Source organism: Camellia sinensis, chromosome 12 (genome assembly GCF_055761805.1).
Source record: "Camellia sinensis isolate YWXY chromosome 12, ASM5576180v1, whole genome shotgun sequence".
Classification (NCBI taxonomy): Eukaryota; Viridiplantae; Streptophyta; class Magnoliopsida; order Ericales; family Theaceae; genus Camellia; species Camellia sinensis.
Window position 1 is genome coordinate 30,815,001 of NC_138972.1, and position 19,138 is coordinate 30,834,138.

Consider the following 19,138-nt stretch of genomic DNA (forward strand, 5'->3'; position numbering starts at 1 on the left):
TATATATACAGAGAGAGAGAGAGACATACGTATATATAGAGAGGTAAAAAAAAAGCAAAATGAAGAGAAATTAGAACCAGGAAATGATGATGAGAATTTCTGAGTTTGATTTGGACTGGGTTTTAAGGGCTTGAGCAAAAAAAATAACAAGTTCAAGACCTAGAAAATGACCAACAAACCCATTTTGTGCATTTCGAGTTATGCATACATATATACAGAGATAAAGGAAGAAAACATTACCTTCAAACGAGGTTCTAACAATACACTCCTAATCTACATACATATATATATATATAAAGAGAGAAAGCGAGAGACAGAGAGATATCAAAAAAAGCAAAATGAAGAGAAATTAGAACAAAAAAATGAAGACCAAAATTTATGGGTTTTATTTGAGGTGGGTTTTGTGGGTTTGAGCAAGAAAAAATAACAAATCCACGACCTAGAAGCCGACCCACAAATCGATTTTATGCATTTCGAGTTATACATTCACATCTATTAAGAGATAGAGCAAGAAAAAATTACACAAAAACGAGATTCTAACAATACACTCCAGATCTAAATGCATACATTATATATATATATAGAGAGAGAGAGAGAGGGGGGGGGGAGAGACAAACATACACATACAAAGAGACAAAAAAAAAAAAGAAGCAAAATGAAGAAAAATTAGAACCAACGAATGAACACGAGAATTTCTGAGTCTGATTTGCGCTTAAAGTTATGGTTTTGTGTTGTTATATATATATATGTGTGTGTGTGTGTGTGTGAGTGTGTGTATGAACATGGATGTGGGTGTGGGTGGTGATTGAATGATGGAATGTAGGGATGCCGCAGTAGAAGAAGAAGCAAGCAGAGGTAGCAAAGATTTGTTTTCATTTTTATGGTAATTTTGGAATGATTTTATGAGAATAAATGCATTTGCAATAAAAAAATAACGAGTCCAAGACTACGACATGGACCAAGAAACCCATTTTGTGCATTTTGAGTTATACATACACCTATTCAGAGATAGAGCAAGAAAAAAATTACACAAAAATAAGGTTCTAACAATACACTACAAATCTATATACATACATCTATATATATATTGAGAGAGAGACATACATATATATAGAGAGAGAGACATACATATATATATATATATATAAAGATCTATATAAAGGGAGAGATTAAAAAAAGCAAAATGACGAGAAATTAGAACCGGGAAATGAAGATGGGATTTTCTGGGTTTGGTTTGAGCTGGGTTTTGTGGGTTTAAGCACAAAAATAAATAAATAAATAACGAGTCCAAGACCCACAAATTGACCAATAAACCCATTTTATGCATTTCGAGTTATACATACATATATAGAGAGATAGAGGAAGAAACAATTACGTAGAAATGAGGTTCTAACAATACACTCAAGACCTACATACATATATATACAGAAAGAGAGAGAGAGACATACGTATATATAGAGAGATCAAAAAAAAGCAAAATCAAGAGAAATTAGAACCAGGAAATGAAGATGAGAATTTCTGAGTTTGATTTGAACTAGGTTTTGAGGGCTTGAGAAAAAAAAATAACAAGTTCAAGGCCTAGAAAATGACCAACAAAACCATTTTGTGCATTTCGAGTTATGCATACATATATAGAGAGATAAAGGAAGAAAACTTACCTTGAAACGAGGTTCTAACAATACACTTCTGATCTACATACATATATATATATATATAAAGAGAGAAAGCGAGAGACAGAGAGAGACATAGAGAGATATCAAAAAAAGCAAAATGAAGAGAAATTAGAACCAAAAAATGAAGACCAAAATTTATGGGTTTTATTTGAGGTGGGTTTTGTGGGTTTGAGGAAGAAAAAATAACAAATCCAAGACCTAGAAGCCGACCCCCAAATCCATTTTATGCATTTCGAGTTATACATACATATATATTAAGATAGAGCAAGAAAAATTTACACAAAAATGAGCTTCTAACAATGCACTCCAGATCTACATACATACATACGTACATACATATATATATATAGAGAGAGAGACATACACATATGTATATAGAGAGAGACATACATATATATAGAGTGAGATCAAAAAAAGAAAAATGAAGAGAAATTAGAACAAGGAAATGAAAGCGAGAATTTTTGAGTTTGATTTGAGCTGGGTTTTGTGGGTTTGTGGAAGAAAAAATGACGAGTCCAATACCAAGAAACTGACCAACAAACCCATTTTGTGCAATTCGAGTTATACGCACATATATAGAGAGATTGAGTAAAAAAAATTACACAGAAATGATGTTTTAACAATACACTGCAAATCTACATACATACATATATATAGGGAGAGAGAGAGAGACAAATATATATAGAGAGAGAGATATATAGGCTTCGTTTGGAATGTGGGTTGGCTAAAATAGTCTTGTTTAGGATGAGATTTTTGATTTTTTTGACTTTTGTAAGAAAAAAAATGAAATGATTATGGGTTGATGTGACAACTTTTAGCAGAGGGACTAAAAAGCCTATTTTGTCTTCTTATTTTTTTGACTAAAATAGCCCCCACCTCTCCCAAACTTTCATCCCAAACGGCTACACAGAGAGATAGAGCAAGAAAAAATTACCCAGGAACGAGATTCTAACAATACATTGTACATATATATATATATATACATATATGTAGAGAAACAGACATACATATATATATAGAGAAAGAGACATGCATCTCTCTCTATATATATGTATGTGTGTAGATCTAGAGTGTATTGTTAGAATCTCATTTCTATGTAATTTTTTCTTGCTCTATCTCTCTATATATGTATGTATAACTCGAAATGTAGAAAATGGGTTTGTTGGTCGGTTTCGAGGTCTTGGACTCATTATTTTTTCTTGCTTAAACCCACAAAACCCAGCTCAAATCAAACTAAAAAATTCTTGTTTTCATTTCCTAGTTCTAATTTCTCTTCATTTTGCTTTTTTTGATCTCTCCCTCTGTATATATGTATCCCTCTCTCTCTCTATATATATATATATATATGAATGTATGTACGTAGATTTGGAGTGTATCGTTAGAATCTCATTTCTGTGTAATTTTTTTTGCTTTATCTCTCTCTCTATATATATATGTATAACTCAAAATGCACAAAATGAGTTTGTTGATCGGTTTCTGGGTCTTGGACTCGTTATTTTTTCTTGCTCAAACCCACAAAACCCAGCTCAAATTAAACCCATAAATTCTCGTCTTCATTTCTTTGTTTCATTTTGCTTTTTTTTGACCTCTCTCTATGTAGCCGTTTGGGTGAGGTTGGGGTTATTTTAGGCACAAAAGGCAAAATAGACTTTTTAGCCCCTAGGCTAACCCACATCCCAAATGATGCCTATATATATATATATATATGTCTCTCTTTCTTGCTATATATATATATATATATATGTATGTATGTATGTATGTATGTAAATCTGTCGTGTCTTGTTAGGACCTTATTTCTGTGTAATTTTTTCTTGCTCTATCTCTCTATATATGTATATATAACTCGAAATGTACAAAATGTGTTTGTTGGTTGGTTTCTTGGTCTTTGATTGCTTATATATATATATATATATATTTCATATTTGTTTTTGTTTTTCTATTTTTCTATAGAAAAATGGCGAGGTATTATTATGGGCAAATTTTTCCAATAGTTCCTATATTTTCTTTAGCAGTTCATTTATCCTATTATTATTGTTGATTCTTTCTTTTTGTTTGTTTTTTATGAGTGTTTTCTATTTTGTAGGTTTCGATATGAGAATCATAGTTGATGAACTGTTGAAGAGACAGGCCATAACTATTGTTGAATCAAAATAAGATGAAAGCACAGTGGAGATGGAGGTTCAGAAGCACACTATTCCTTACCGTTGGCCCTTGAAGAACTTGCCAGTAGTTTTTCGACTATCCAGACAAGACATTATGTAGTTTGGGGCTCAAGCTGAGAGAAAAGGCAAAGAGATTGCCGAAATGGAGGAGGATAGAGGGTTAGACAAGTATCTGAAAATCATATCAACAATGGTCATCTAGGTTATGGTAGTTGAGTATGCCTACAAGGCATTCAAGATTTTTTGCATGTTGAGGAAGGATCCCAAAGCGGTGTTTAGGAAAATTTTGGATAAAGAACCACCACCGTCAGATCGAAGGGATAAGTTACTAAAAGAGATCAAGGCTCAACATGACAAACTAGTGAAAGTTATAGAAGATGTGAAGAATGGAGGAAGCAGCAATGGAAGCAGCAGCGGTGATTCTGATTGTTTGGGTTGTTAGTTAGGATTTTTTTTTCTTTTTTTTTGTTTTTTGTTTTGTTTTGTTTTTTTTTTGTTTTTTTTTTTTTTTGTTTTTTGGAGCAAAGTTGTTAGTTAGGTTGTTTTTTGAATTTAATTCATCCTTTCAAAATAGATATATATATATATACACACACACAATACATAGTGAATAGTATTTTTAGACCTAGGATGAGCAATAATTCCTCACATGTGTGAAAGTCGATTTTAGCATGTTGTTTTGGTTAAGAATTGTCCACTTGTGCAAGGTAATTTTGGGAATTAAAGATATATGTATGGGATTTTAGATGTTGTAATTTACTTCTATTCTGTCTAATAAGTTTTTTTTTTTTCCTGTCCCTCTCTACTATTTGTTGCGCTTATTTTCTCTTCTTTTGCTCATCTTCTTCATTTTTTTGTGTTTTTTTTTTCTTCTAAAGGTATTTGAAATTTTTATCTCCAAAATTGAAGGAACAGCTTAAGGTGTAGACAATGATTAAGCCAAACAAATGGACAAAAAATTATTGGTTGGTTCTGGGGCACTATGTGGTCATACACCATACCAACCACAATTTACCATGCCACTCAAACTAATAAATTTCATAATTTTTTTAAATTAACTATTTTGTCATGTAAAAATTGTTGGAAAATTTATAAAAGTAGTGGTGAATTGAAATAGACTCCATTTGAATGAAAGGGTGCAACCCTTTCATGGTGTCTCTTTATTTTAAAGGAATGGTCATGTCCTTTCTTTATGCATTTTCTATTCAAATTGAATAGGTGCCAACAAACCCTATATAAAGTCAACCCCCATTCCAATTTTCTTCATTCCAAATTCCTTAAGTTCAAGCATTCTTCTTGTATTCTTCGTCTATGTGAGTCTAAATTTTGTGGGTGTAAAACATATTTTTGGTTCGCTGTACAATCAAAAAGTGTGCTCTCTTCGTTTGTGGTGATTGTTGTATGTTGGAGACAGGACGTCCATTGTTCTCAAGCATCATTGGAGAAGACAAAATTCTGTCTTAAAGACACAATGTTCAAACACTGGCCTCAATCACAAATTTGTTCATAAACCATCTGCAGAAGTATTGTAAGGTTTAATTTTGTTGTTTACTTTATTTATTTTATTTTATTTTACTAATTATTGTCGAAATTATCTCCAACAATTTTAAAACAAAATTTCCATATGGTTTTATGTATTATTGTATTGAGTTTTTGGTTAAAATTAATTTTTTAGCAAATTTGTTTCTTTTATACAACGTATTTGTAGACACCCCATTTTTGACCGCCCTTAAGACTTGGGCGCTACTGATGGTTCACTTGGTGGAGACAGGTGTGCAGGGGAAATGTTCAGTTTCTTTGGCAAGGAGAGAGGCAAATCCTTCAAAACACTTTGTTTAGGAGTTTGGAGTTGAAGAAGAGAGGAAAGGAGAGGAGAAAACTAATTTGGGAGAAGTTCGGCATGAATCCGGGTAGAAGCGAGTCGAGCAGCCCTCGCTGAATCGGGCTTATCTGTCTGTACGCTTGGATTTTAGCTATGGGGCCACCACTGTCGGAAAGCTTACTTCCGGGGCTTCATTTTTCACTCAAGAATCTCCTAGAACCAAGTCCGGGTGGGGGAGATATGATCAGTTGAAGTCGGGCATCATCCCGGTTGGATCGAATCTACGCGGCTTCACGAAAAAGGGCATAACTCTTTGCACAGAACGAATTTTAATGCAAGGTTTGCGCCATTGGAAATCTAACTTCCGGGGCTTCAATTTGGACACCCACCGGCCATTTTTTTACCTTGACAGCATCTATCGGCAATCTATTTATCCGGCCGGCAATTTATTGTGCCGACCGGCACTTTATTGTGCTGACCGGCAAATTTTGCTGGCCGACGACCTTCCGGAGCATTCTGCAGATTGAGTATATGCCAGCTGTGCCAGCTGGAGGGCACAGAATGGATCCTCCATACACGTGTATGGAGGATATGCACCCTTGTTTAGCTTCCTCAAGAAGCTTTACACTTTGTTTTGCCTATAAAGGAAGCTCTCCTCTTCCTTATACTAGGTTAGAAAAACCAGCTGGGATTGATATATATACATCCCTCCATATATCTCCCTCCATCTCTCTCTTTCAAGCTCAAGCATCCAAGTCCCTTGCATCATTCCTTCATCACTACCAAGCACCACCACCACTACTCCATTCCAGCAGATAGGAGTGGCTTTCCAGCAGCTAAGAGGCAACATTTTTCAGTCCTAGAGGCAGCAAAGGTTGGGTCTTCAAGGGTGAGCACTCTTCTCCCTCTTTCTAGCTCATTTCTTGCCTCATTTTTTTAGCCTCTTTGCTTGCTGTTTCGAGCTCCGACCAAAATATAAAATGCCATTTTCTTGAGCTATATTCCATGTTTCGTTAAGGGCTTATTACAGTTTGAAGCTTATTTTTGGCACTTTCTTCATTACCCCTTTGTATGCCATTATTTTGCATGATTCTTTTAGCCTATGTGTGATCTGTTTTCGAGCCTGAGGTAAACTGAAAATAGGCTTATTTTGAGCCCCTCTTCAACATTGAAGAAGGGCTCAACACTGTTTGGGACTTCCATGTTGTACTTCCCTTTATATCCTCTTTTTGGTCCCATTTTTGTATGTCTTGGCAGCCCCTGATGTTGCTGTTTTTGGACCTTCTTCCGAACTAAAAGTGGCTTTATTTTGACCTCCTGAACATTTTTTATTAAGGGTATTTTCTTGTTTGGTGAATTTTTTGTATACCTCATGTTATAGCCACTTTTGAGCCTCATTTTTGCATTGCATTTCTAATATATTTGTATACTGTTTTTGGGGCTTCCATAAACTGTAAATAGTCTTATTTTGGGTCCCTCTTCAACATTGTTGAAGGACCCTAACCTGTTTGGGGCCAGCACCTATGAGTTTCTTTTTAATCTCATGTTTAGGGCCATCTCTTGCATGCTAGTTTTGCCCTATCTTGGTTTGCTGTTTGACCATGTTTTGTACTAGTAAAATGCTAATTTTGGGGCTGCCTTGCTTCTGTCTTTACATTCCATGTCCATATCGTGCATGTTTGGCATAGCTATAGGCCATTTCGGGTGCCTGAATTCGCATTTCGGGACTATTCCATGCATTTGGTGTCATTTCGCCTCATTTCGGGACTGTTTTCCCCCATATTTTAGTGCTGAAATTCTATTAGAATGATTGCTTTCCATTTCTATGTCATTTACATTGCGTATGCCATTGCCTCGGTTTGCGTGCCCGTGTGCACGCATTTCGAGGCACTTCATTTTCATCCATCGGCCTCTCATGTGAGTGTGGCTGAGGCTCTCTCATGTTAGTATAAGTCCATGTTGCATTCTATATGCCATTTTAGCCATTGCATTGCATATGTCATTGCCTCGATTTGCGTGCCCGTGTGCACGCATTTCGAGGCACTTCATTTTCATCTTATGGCCACTGATGTGTGTGCGGCTGAGGTCCACTCACATTGGTGTAACTCCACCTTGCATTGTGTATGCCATGTTTCAAAGCGTTGCACATGTTATGTTGTTAGCATTGTGTATGCCATGTAGTTGCATAGCATGCTTGTATTCTTGTTCGCATACCTAGGTTGCATTGCATTGGCATGCATGCCTTGCCCCTTGATCATGTGATAGAGGTTGGGCTTTAGTTTGTTTGATTGGTTTGCATTTCATTTGACATGAAAGTTGCATACTTGATTCCTTGGGCCATCATGCATGGAAATGCGCGATTGGTGGTCCGAGACTCGAGGCACATGCCCCTTTGAGTAATTACCATGATAAGGGACATGAATGGTGCATATATGCCTTGAATTGGGCTGCCATGCTTTGCTTTGCACTCTGTTGCTGTCAATTGCAGGTTCTGCAGACATTTCTTGCCGACCGGCAGTAAACAAGCAGCCGATGGATTCATCTTGTGCCGGTGACTACACCACACTGCCGGTGGCGATTCTACTCAGCCGGTGGCACTCCTCAGTGTCCAAGAAAGCAGTCCTGAGGTTTTGGTAGCCTTCAGAGGAGCAGAGGAAAGAAAACAGAGGCAACCTATGCATGGCGGCGCATTTCCCGAGGCGGTTTACCTGTTTTCCTAGATTAGTTAATTTGTTAATTAATTAATTAATTTGTAATATTTAATTAGCTTGCGTAGTTAATTAATTTGTAATATTTATTTGGTCCCTCCGAGTGAGGGCAAATCTGTAATAAGTGTGTGTGGGTGGTGTGTATGTTTTACAATCCCCATTTCTTTCTTCCCTTTTATTTACCTGCTTATGGTGGTAGATTAGGGCATTTTTCAAAATTAGCATACCTTATGCTATGCATGCGTGCATCCATGCATTTGTATTGCATACATTAGGCTCGGTACATCACGCTAACCGCATTTGTATTTTAAATTCTAAACCGAATATGTGATAATTATTCATTTTCACATACCATGTTTTAGGGCTAGCCGAGCCTGCCTAGATCGCATTTTGCATGTGATGCATTAGCCACTTTTAACATGAACTAGGACATGCATGTTTGCTAACTAGTTTACTGTTTTGGCACGGAGTACAATGTAAGTATTTTTGCTTTAGCATCCAGCATGCGTGTGAATGTTGCCATAATAGTATGCTTGCCATGCGGCTAAGTGCTTACATGAGATAAACTGCTTGAATGCCTATGGGTGGAGGTCAAATTGCTTAAGTTGGGATAATGCGTTAAAACTGTGAATTTTAAGCCCACTGGATAGTGGCAAAACCATTTTTTCCAAAAGCCCACTTGAGGGTGGCAAAATCTGCATTTTAGCCTACTTGCGAGTAGCAAACCATTTTCAAAACGAACATGAAATGTTTTGTTCCAATTTGGGCAATTTGGTCTATACTTGTTTGCTGCGCGCATAACATAGTAATTCTAAGCTAATAATTGGAATAAGAACACATAACGTTTTCAAAATTGGATATCACGGTTAGTAGAGGCCGGTCTTCAGACCGGGCGAGAGGGGGTGCTCATAGCTGACCTTCCCCGATCGTACCCAAGTTCCCGAGCCGAGGCAACTTTGGTGATGACGGACACGTGGCCTTCGGCACCGAGTCAGGGTTTCCTAAATTTCCCCATTAAAAAAATATATTTAGGTGGCAACTCTATATCTGGCAAAGCAGTCCATGTTTGGCACTACTTTTTTAAAAATCTGTTTCTCAAAACGATTTGCCAGATTTGGACTCTTTGGTTCAAGACTAAGAACCGCGACACAAAATCGAGAGTCCGAACTGTAGCGAGGTCCCCCCGCGGGCTTGTTATAGTTTCTGGCGACTCTGCTGGGGATTTTAGAGAGCTTGACTCGAACTCGTGATATCCTGTTTTGATTTCACTTATGTGTTTCTTTGCATTGCATGTGCATTGGTGCGCCTAGGACACCGTGTTTGCCATCTGCCATTCCTGAACGGTTTGCCGGAGGCTTGTCTTGTCAAGGCATGACCATAAGGCTGACCGGCTATGGGCTCTGACAGTATGGGAACACAAACCCCGGTTTTTACCGGGGCACCCTTTTTGACCACTCGACCTAATACATTTTCGGATCCATACTGACCATTCCAAATTAGGACAGGCTGCTTACCCGATGTTAGGTTGTTTGAGAACTGCTGTGTGCATAGTGAAACCCTAGCTCCTGACAAAATAGGACAGGGAAACCCTACCCCAACATAGGGGTGTTTTGGCTCTCTCTTACTTGCTATGTGCTTTCAGAGTGTATCTCTATAGGAATGCATATATCAGTTTGCAAGTTTGGGCATCAGGCCTGTGGGCATCAGTATTTGGGGAATCAGTTTTACCTGAGGGTATCAATTTTGGGACAGATATTTGGGGAACAGTGATCAGTATTGAGCACAGTCATTCCACTATGATTATATCCGAGCTGAGATGCTGTCTGTTTTCTCTTTTGCAAGGTAGTCCTGGGACCATAGCTTCAGAAGGCTCCGATATTCCCCAGGCACATTGGACTAGTGCTGATAGACTTTGTTAGGTCAGAAATTCAATTCAAGGGCAACCAGTGTTCTTTTGCCGAGGCAAGGTAAAGAAGGGCCAAACAGGGCTCATTGGTTCATCTGATCCGACAGTCACCAGCCACATCACCTTTGTTCGGACTCAGCAGACCATGATGGCACAGGGTTCAGAAGAATTTGTGGCCATGATAGCAGCGTTAAATCAGGGAACTGCCATGCAGGCTGAGACCAGTATTGAAACGCAGCGCCCACCTGGGGTATCTGCCTCACATCCAGCTTTGGAACCCCAGCCAAACTTTGACCCACTTCCGCCGGTTGAAGATTTGCCGTGTCTGAATTCTCGGGAAAGGTTGACTCAAGCTCAGGTGCTCAGACCCCTGGTGCAGCCTACTGAGAGGCTTCGACCCTTTCATGTTAATGAGCTCAACCCGACTACAGTGAAGATTGCGAACCTTGAGAAGCAATTCAAAAAGGCCCAGGGCCTTAAATCCATTCCCGACATTGAGGATGGGCAAACCGAGGCTGCCGTTCGGCTCCCAGACAGATTCAAAATGCCATGTATTGACCGTTTCGACGGGTCTGGAGATCCAATGGTACATATCCGACTTTTCTTGGATGTCCTAAAGCCGATGGGACTGACTAAGCCACAGAAACTCTCTCTATATGGAAGAACCCTGTCGGGTGTAGCAGCTACTTGGTACACTAAGTTGGAGGACAAAGTGAAGCAAGACTGGGAAGAATTGGCTGAGGCCTTTGTTGATCAGTATTCCTACAATACCCAAGTTGAAATGACCATGCAAGAGCTTGAAACAACCCGCCAAAACCCAACAGAGCCTTTTGTGGAATTTGTAGCAAGGTGGAGGGCAAAGGCAGCACAGATGACAGATCGTCCTTCTGAGAGGGATCAAGTGCAGATGATGGTCCGAAACCTCGAGCATGATATGTTGCAAAAGTTGATAGTCGCTCCATTATTCACTTTCAAAAGTTTGCATGAACTGGGGGTTCAGGTCGAGAATGCGTTCAACAGCGGGATCATTCCCAGAACAAGTGAACCGACAAGGAGGGCGATTGCAGGGAGTACCAATGTTGGTAGTAGCGTCATTCCCAAACCCACTGAGATCAATGCAGTCGCCATAGCCAACCCTTTTGCCAAACCAAGCCTACAAACAGCCGGTCCAGCCCGAGCTCAGGGCAGAACTTTCACTCCCCTCTATACGAGCCTGACTAGCGCACTAAAAGCCTTGATGGAAAGAGGGCATCTCAAACCCCTCGATCCTCAACCTCTGCCTAACCCACTTCCAGCCAGACATAATCCCTTCAAGTACTGTATGTACCATCAGCAGCGCGGTCATGGCACCGACCGTTGCTACCGCCTTCGTCATGAGGTCCAAAATCTCATCGACAACCGTACGATAGCTCCACCTTTAGCCCCCGATGACCAAGTACCTCATCCACATCTCAATCTGATCCACACACTGGCCGTCCCTTACGACCCCAGCGTATACATCACCCCGGCCCATCTACCCAAGCCTGAGGTGTTTATCCCGGAAAGCATGAACTTATGCATGATGGGTGCATCTGAACCCCAATTATCTCAAACCCATGAACCCACTACTTCTGAGCTGATGAAGATGATCGAAGATCTTCAGAGAACTGTGGCAGATCTAGCCTTTGGGGTTTTGGCCCCATCATCAACCACATCACGTACCAGGGAGTTCATGTCTAAAGGCTCCCCAACTTTGGGACGGGTTGCATTGGAAGAAGGCCAACCTCTTGACAAAGTGGAAGCGACGGGTAAGAGCAAGGTAGGAGCAGGAAATGGTCACCATGAACACCTTCGCTGGGATATTGAGGCTTTGAAAGCTGAGGGACTGAACAAAGAGCAAGTCCTCGCAGTTGTCGCAAAAACTGTGGATGACACTTTCGCCACTCAGAATGAGAGCAGTCTGAATCAAGGGGCAAGCCGGGAGAAGGGCCTTTGTACTAGGAATGTTCCCTTCAACCCTAATCCCATGCTCGGAAACGATCAGTAAACCCAGTCAACGCCTGCCAATCCCTTTGCTGGTGCGCCCAGTAAAAATCCACAAACCTCAAAATATCCACCTCGAGGCCAGAGGGTGTTCGCACCACTGTACATGTCTCTATCAGCGGCCTTTAGGATCTTGATTAGAGAGGGGAATTTGAAACCCTTAGAGCCGCGACCGCTGCCAGATAGACTTCCTTCCTCCCATGATCCGACCAAGTACTGTGCCTTTCATCAGCAAGTCGGCCATGTCACTGATGGTTGTTTCCATCTTCGCCACGAAATACAAGATCTGATTGACAATAAGGTCATCATCGCACCAACTCAACAAAGTCTATCGTCATTGGATCAGTGAACTTGGGGGATAATGCGGTGCGATCGGGGGATGAACCACCTGCGAGCGGCGTTTGACACGCACAGTTTTGAGCAATGTGCGAACACTAGCTTTGGTACTTTCTGACTTGGGTATTCGGTCAGTCTTGTTGTGTTGTTTTGAGTCTGTTTTGAGTCAGTCTTTTTGTTTCAGGTCTGTCTTGTTGTATCGAGTCAGTCCTGTTTTGTTAAGAGTTAGGTGATTCTGGGGGTGTTACCTTGGACATCACTATCTTGTTTTGCGTTTGTCTTTTTGCCTTCTTTTGAGTCTGTTTCTGCCTTGGAGCCAGTTATGCCAACAGATTTGAATGAAACAGCAGCAATTTTCATACTCTTGTGTTTGCTTCTGCCGTGTGCCAGTTGTGCCAGAAGTTTGAATGACATGACAGTGCTCTTCGCCTGCCTTTTCTGTGCCTTTGAAGTCATTGTAATGACCTAAGTTTTCCAAAACTTTTTTCGAAACATTGTGATAAAAACAAAGAGGAAAGAATTCCTTGGGTTTTGCAAAATTTAATCAATTGAGAGAAAGAGAGGCATGCTAAGTCCTTAATGATCGAGATCATGCTTGTTAATTTGAGTACTGAGAAGGATCCTCACTTGATCCAGATTGGCCCCACACTGTCTTCAGCACGAGCGATCTGTCGCTTTCTTAAAAACTTTCAAAAACAAAGGGTACGTTTGGTTTGTGTTTGAGAGATGTGTTTTAGAGATAAAAAGTATGAAAAGTTGTTTGGTTTGGTTTTTTTCAAAAGATGTTTTGGAAAATTATTTTGAGAGAGAGTTTTGAAAAAAGTGATTGATTTGATTGTGTGAGAGAGAGATTTGTTTGGAAAACTTGTTTGGTTTACAAGTTTTGAGAAATTTTTTTGGGAAAATTTGTTTGGTTTGATTTCTTTTAAAAACTTATTTGTAGAGAAAATTTCTCAAAATTTTTTCCGAAATACAAACCAAACGAACCCAAAATGTTTTGCGCGGTCCTGCGAAGACCTGTGTGGAATCGCTCTTGAGATTGTGCAGCCTAGGATCGCCCTCAGCCTCGAAACTCAACCCCTTCGCTCCCAAACCTTGAACTTGAATTCAGAAGGTTCAACGGCCAACTACGATGTGAGGCCTGTGTGGCCAGATTTGAAGCAGCCCGCGAACAAGAGGCCAGGAAAGTCAGATCAAAAAGATCAGAAGATCAGAATGAGCTTGCAAAGCTGGAACGGAAGTACCCCTCGAACTAGGGGCAAAGATATCAGACACGATCAAAGAGCTGAAGATGAGTCCTCTTGCAAATCAGCAGCCATTCTCCTGGATTCAGATGATTTCAGGATCTCAAAACCATTTGGCATGGACCAAGCTACACTTTTACCCTTGAGAGGCTCGCTGGGCCGAAAACCCAGAAGGGCGACCCAGGCAAAAGTTAGAGCAAGAAAAAGAAAAAAAAAAGAACAAAAAAAAAGGAGAAAAATGAAAAAGAAAATGGAATGAAGAAAATGCAAAAAACAAAAAATCAAAAAGAAATGAAAAGAATTGAAAAGAAAAGAAGAACAAAGCTCGCAAGGTCGAAAACCCGCAACGGGCGCCTTGGCAAAAGTTAGAACCTAAAAAGGAGAGGTTAATACCCGAGTGTACCTTACCCCGAACTACGTAAGGCTTGATTCCCATCTTTGGGATACGTAGGCAACTTCATTCTGAAGTCCAGCCCTAAAACACTTCAAATTCAACTGTGTCCATGTAATGGTTCTAGTCATCTTTGTCTTTTCTGTATCCGGGAGTTCGGTTGCAATCGTCGCTCTGAGGACTGATTACAATACACTACGGTGCCATTCAGACAAGGGGCAACTTTCCGTTGCCATTCAATGCGCTGCGGTGCCGTCCAAACAAGGGGCAACTTTCTGTTGCCATGCAGCTCTCTTCGAGCAAGAGGGCAATTTTTGTCCAAATCCGAGGTTGTGCGTCTCAAGAGTGGGTTCCGTGCTTGTTAAGCATTGGCCGTTTGCAAAAATAGTTTTTAAGAATTTTTACTGAGGTTGACTAATTTTCTCGAAAATTGTTCCATCTTTTCCAAAAACTGGACCATTTCTTGGACCCAAAAAAGGAAAATTTTCAGTGCTCATAGCCTAACTTGCATGATTTCAAATCAAAAATCGAACAAGTGTGTTAATCTAACTCTCATGTTGGTCAAAATTGTTTTAGTAGAAAACCAAAACAAAAAATGGTCAAAATAATGAACTAGGGGCACAGTTGAGTCAGGCTTCCTGTCTTTTCCCTGTTGTCAATGCACCTGCCAGAAAGGGCACTCTACCTGCCAGAAAAGGGCACCACTGAAGCTGACCGCAAAAGGGCAAAAGGCTCTCACATCCTCCACGCAATGAGGTATCAAGCCAAGTGCGAAGCACGAACGGGAACGGATCAAGATATTCCACTCCTTTGTTTGGACAGATCTAATCACGTCCAAACTCCCCAGTAAGAGCATTGTCAACCAATGTCGATTGCAGATCTGCTGCACATCCAGCCGCATCGCAACCCCTCTGTGGGAGAAAGTTCACTATTGTGAGCAGAAGAAGAGAATCTAGCAGAATGCTTGGGGCTAGAACCCGCAACTTCCTGTTTATTCATCAACCACCCTGGGGAGGGATGAAAAATGAGAGATTAAAGAATAGAGAGATGTGTGCTGAGAGAAAAAGCGAGAAAAGGGTTTTGAGAGAAAAAACCGAGCTTGAGAGCCGAGTGATGTGAGAATCACAAAAGAAAAAAAAGGGTGGGAATAATACCCGGTGAAACAGGCTCCCTGTGCACGTCTGTGTGTCGTGTCTTTTGTTTTGTTTGTCTCGATTCTCGCTTTGAGTCGTTCCGAGCGTGTCTCGACGTGTTTAGGTTGTTTACCTTTTGTTTTCCGTTGTTGAGTCTTTCTCGCTGTGTTCAGTCGTAGGCTCAATACCTGGTTGAAAACTCATTTTTCAATTTCCAAAAAAAATCATCTTGTGCTCAGAGTGCTGTGCCATTCTCCACATTTGTGCAAAACAGTATTCGTTCTTTCATAAAACTGCAGGGTCCACCCCCGATAAGTGTGAACAGTAGAACAAGGACCTATCTGAAGCTATGTATGTTCCAGACTGCAAAGCAAAAGAAAAAAAGGAAAATTTGGAGCATCTTAGGGTGTTCCAGCTTTGGCAAGATCCGAGACTGCATTTCGAGTGCACCTTTCCAAACCTCGCCATTTCTCTGGAGTATGAGTGTATCTCGACCCCAAGTGTAAGCCTGCTTCAAGTCAGAATGGCAATTAAAGCAGCAGCAGATGTTATCTCTCGTCAATATAAACAGGGTGTCCCTTTTTGAGCTAAGCGTATTGCCAAGTCCTCCGAAAGGTAAATCGGAGGCAACAGAGTACGTGTTTGATACCCTTCCATTGCATAGAATGTGCACTTTCGTATACACTTCTGTGACATATGTGCCGCACATCGTTATGATTCATGCATAGAATATGCTTGCTTTCGATTCTGCATAGAATTTGCTTTCAATATTGCGTAGAATATGCTCCTGTTTCTTGCATAGAAAATGCTCGTATCTTTTGCATAGAAAATGCACTCTTCCATACCTGCATAGAAAATGCACCTCATTTGCATAGAACATGCATTCACTCGCACTATCTTGTGCACTTACACTTTGTATCTCACTCGCACTATTTTGTGCATTGCATTTCAATCGCGCTGTTTAGCGTATCGCACTGTTTAGTGCATTTCAAATCAATCGCGCTGTCTAGCGTATCGCACTGTTTAGTGCATTTCAATCGCGCTGTTTAGCGTATCGCGCTGTTTAGTGCATTTCAAATCAATCGCGCTGTCTAGCGTATCGCACTGTTTAGTGCATTTCAATCGCGCTATTTTGCGCATCGCACTGTTTTGTGCAGTTTACATTCGCGCTATTTTGCGCACCTCAATCGCACTATTTTGTGCAGTTTATCATTCGCGCTATTTTCCGCATTGCACTGTTTTGTGCAGTTTACATTCGCGCTATTTTGCGCACCTCAATCGCACTATTTTGTGTAGTTTATCATTCGCGCTATTTTGCGCATTGCACTGTTTTGTGCAGTTTACATTCGCACTATTTTGCGCACCTCAATCGCACTGTTTTGTGCAGTTTATCGTTCGCGCTATTTTGCGCATCGCACTGTTTTGTGCAGTTTACATTTCGCGCTATTTCGCGCATCTCAATCGCACTTTCTTGTGCATTTCATCTCACTCGCACTGTTTTGTGCATTTCGAATCACTCGCGCTTTCTTGCGCATTGCACTGTTTTGTGCACCTTACTTGCATTTTGCATGCATTCTATCGCGCTATCTTGCGCACCTCACTTGTACTTGTTAGTACATTGCATTGTTTTGAATACAAACCGGCTTCGCGTAGCGTATAAGTCCAATTATCAAAGTCTTCTTTCATATCATTTGCATCCTACCCCTGAACTACACTGGTTTGATTCCTTGCAAAGGGATACGTAGGCAGCCTGTGGGCACAACCATTTATTTATCGGTGTTTTGTTTGTTTGTCCAAGTCTTCGGCCTTGTCAAAAATGGATCGTCTCTGGGCTTTAACATTCACTCCCGTCATTGTTATGACTTTTGAGTTCTGTCAAAGAGGGGCAACTGTAGACACCCCATTTTTGACCGCCCTTAAGACTTGGGCGCTACTGATGGTTCACTTGGTGGAGACAGGTGTGCAGGGGAAATGTTCAGTTTCTTTGGCAAGGAGAGAGGCAAATCCTTCAAAACACTTTGTTTAGGAGTTTGGAGTTGAAGAAGAGAGGAAAGGAGAGGAGAAAACTAATTTGGGAGAAGTTCGGCATGAATCCGGGTAGAAACGAGTCGAGCAGCCCTCGCTGAATCGGGCTTATCTGTCTGTACGCTTGGATTTTAGCTATGGGGCCACCACCGTCGGAAAGCTTACTTCCGGGGCTTCATTTTTCACTCAAGAATCTCCTAGAACCAAGTCCGGGTGGGGGAGATATGATCAGTTGAAGTCGGGCATCATCCCGGTTGGATCGAATCTACGCGGCTTCACGAAAAAGGGCATAACTCTTTGCACAGAACGAATTTTAATGCAAGGTTTGCGCCATTGGAAAGCTAACTTCCGGGGCTTCAATTTGGACACCCACCGGCCATTTTTTTACCTTGGCAGCATCTATCGGCAATCTATTTATCCGGCCGGCAATTTATTGTGCCGACCGGCACTTTATTGTGCTGACCGGCAAATTTTGCTGGCCGACGACCTTCCGGAGCATTCTGCAGATTGAGTATATGCTAGCTGTGCCAGCTGGAGGGCACAGAATGGATCCTCCATACACGTGTATGGAGGATATGCACCCTTGTTTAGCTTCCTCAAGAAGCTTTACACTTTGTTTTGCCTATAAAGGAAGCTCTCCTCTTCCTTATACTAGGTTAGAAAAACCAGCTGGGATTGATATATATACATCCTTCCATATATCTCCCTCCATCTCTCTCTTTCAAGCTCAAGCATCCAAGTCCCTTGCATCATTCCTTCATCACTACCAAGCACCACCACCACTACTCCATTCCAGCAGATAGGAGTGGCTTTCCAGCAGCTAAGAGGCAACATTTTTCAGTCCTAGAGGCAGCAAAGGTTGGGTCTTCAAGGGTGAGCACTCTTCTCCCTCTTTCTAGCTCATTTCTTGCCTCATTTTTTTAGCCTCTTTGCTTGCTGTTTCGAGCTCCGACCAAAACATAAAATGCCATTTTCTTGAGCTATATTCCATGTTTCGTTAAGGGCTTATTATAGTTTGAAGCTTATTTTTGGCACTTTCTTCATTACCCCTTTGTATGCCATTATTTTGCATGATTCTTTTAGCCTATGTGTGATCTGTTTTCGAGCCTGAGGTAAACTGAAAATAGGCTTATTTTGAGCCCCTCTTCAACATTAAAGAAGGGCTCAACACTGTTTGGGACTTCCATGTTGTACTTCCCTTTATATCCTCTTTTTGGTCCCATTTTTGTATGTCTTGGCAGCCCCTGATGTTGCTGTTTTTGGACCTTCTTCCGAACTAAAAGTGGCTTTATTTTGACCTCCTGAACATGTTTTATTAAGGGTATTTTCTTGTTTGGTGAATTTTTTGTATACCTCATGTTATAGCCACTTTTGAGCCTCATTTTTGCATTGCATTTCTAATATATTTGTATACTGTTTTTGGGGCTTCCATAAACTGTAAATAGTCTTATTTTGGGTCCCTCTTCAACATTGTTGAAGGACCCTAACCTGTTTGGGGCCAGCACCTATGAGTTTCTTTTTAATCTCATGTTTAGGGCCATCTCTTGCATGCTAGTTTTGCCCTATCTTGGTTTGCTGTTTGACCATGTTTTGTACTAGTAAAATGCTAATTTTGGGGCTGCCTTGCTTCTGTCTTTACATTCCATGTCCATATCGTGCATGTTTGGCATAGCTATAGGCCATTTCGGGTGCCTAAATTCGCATTTCGGGACTATT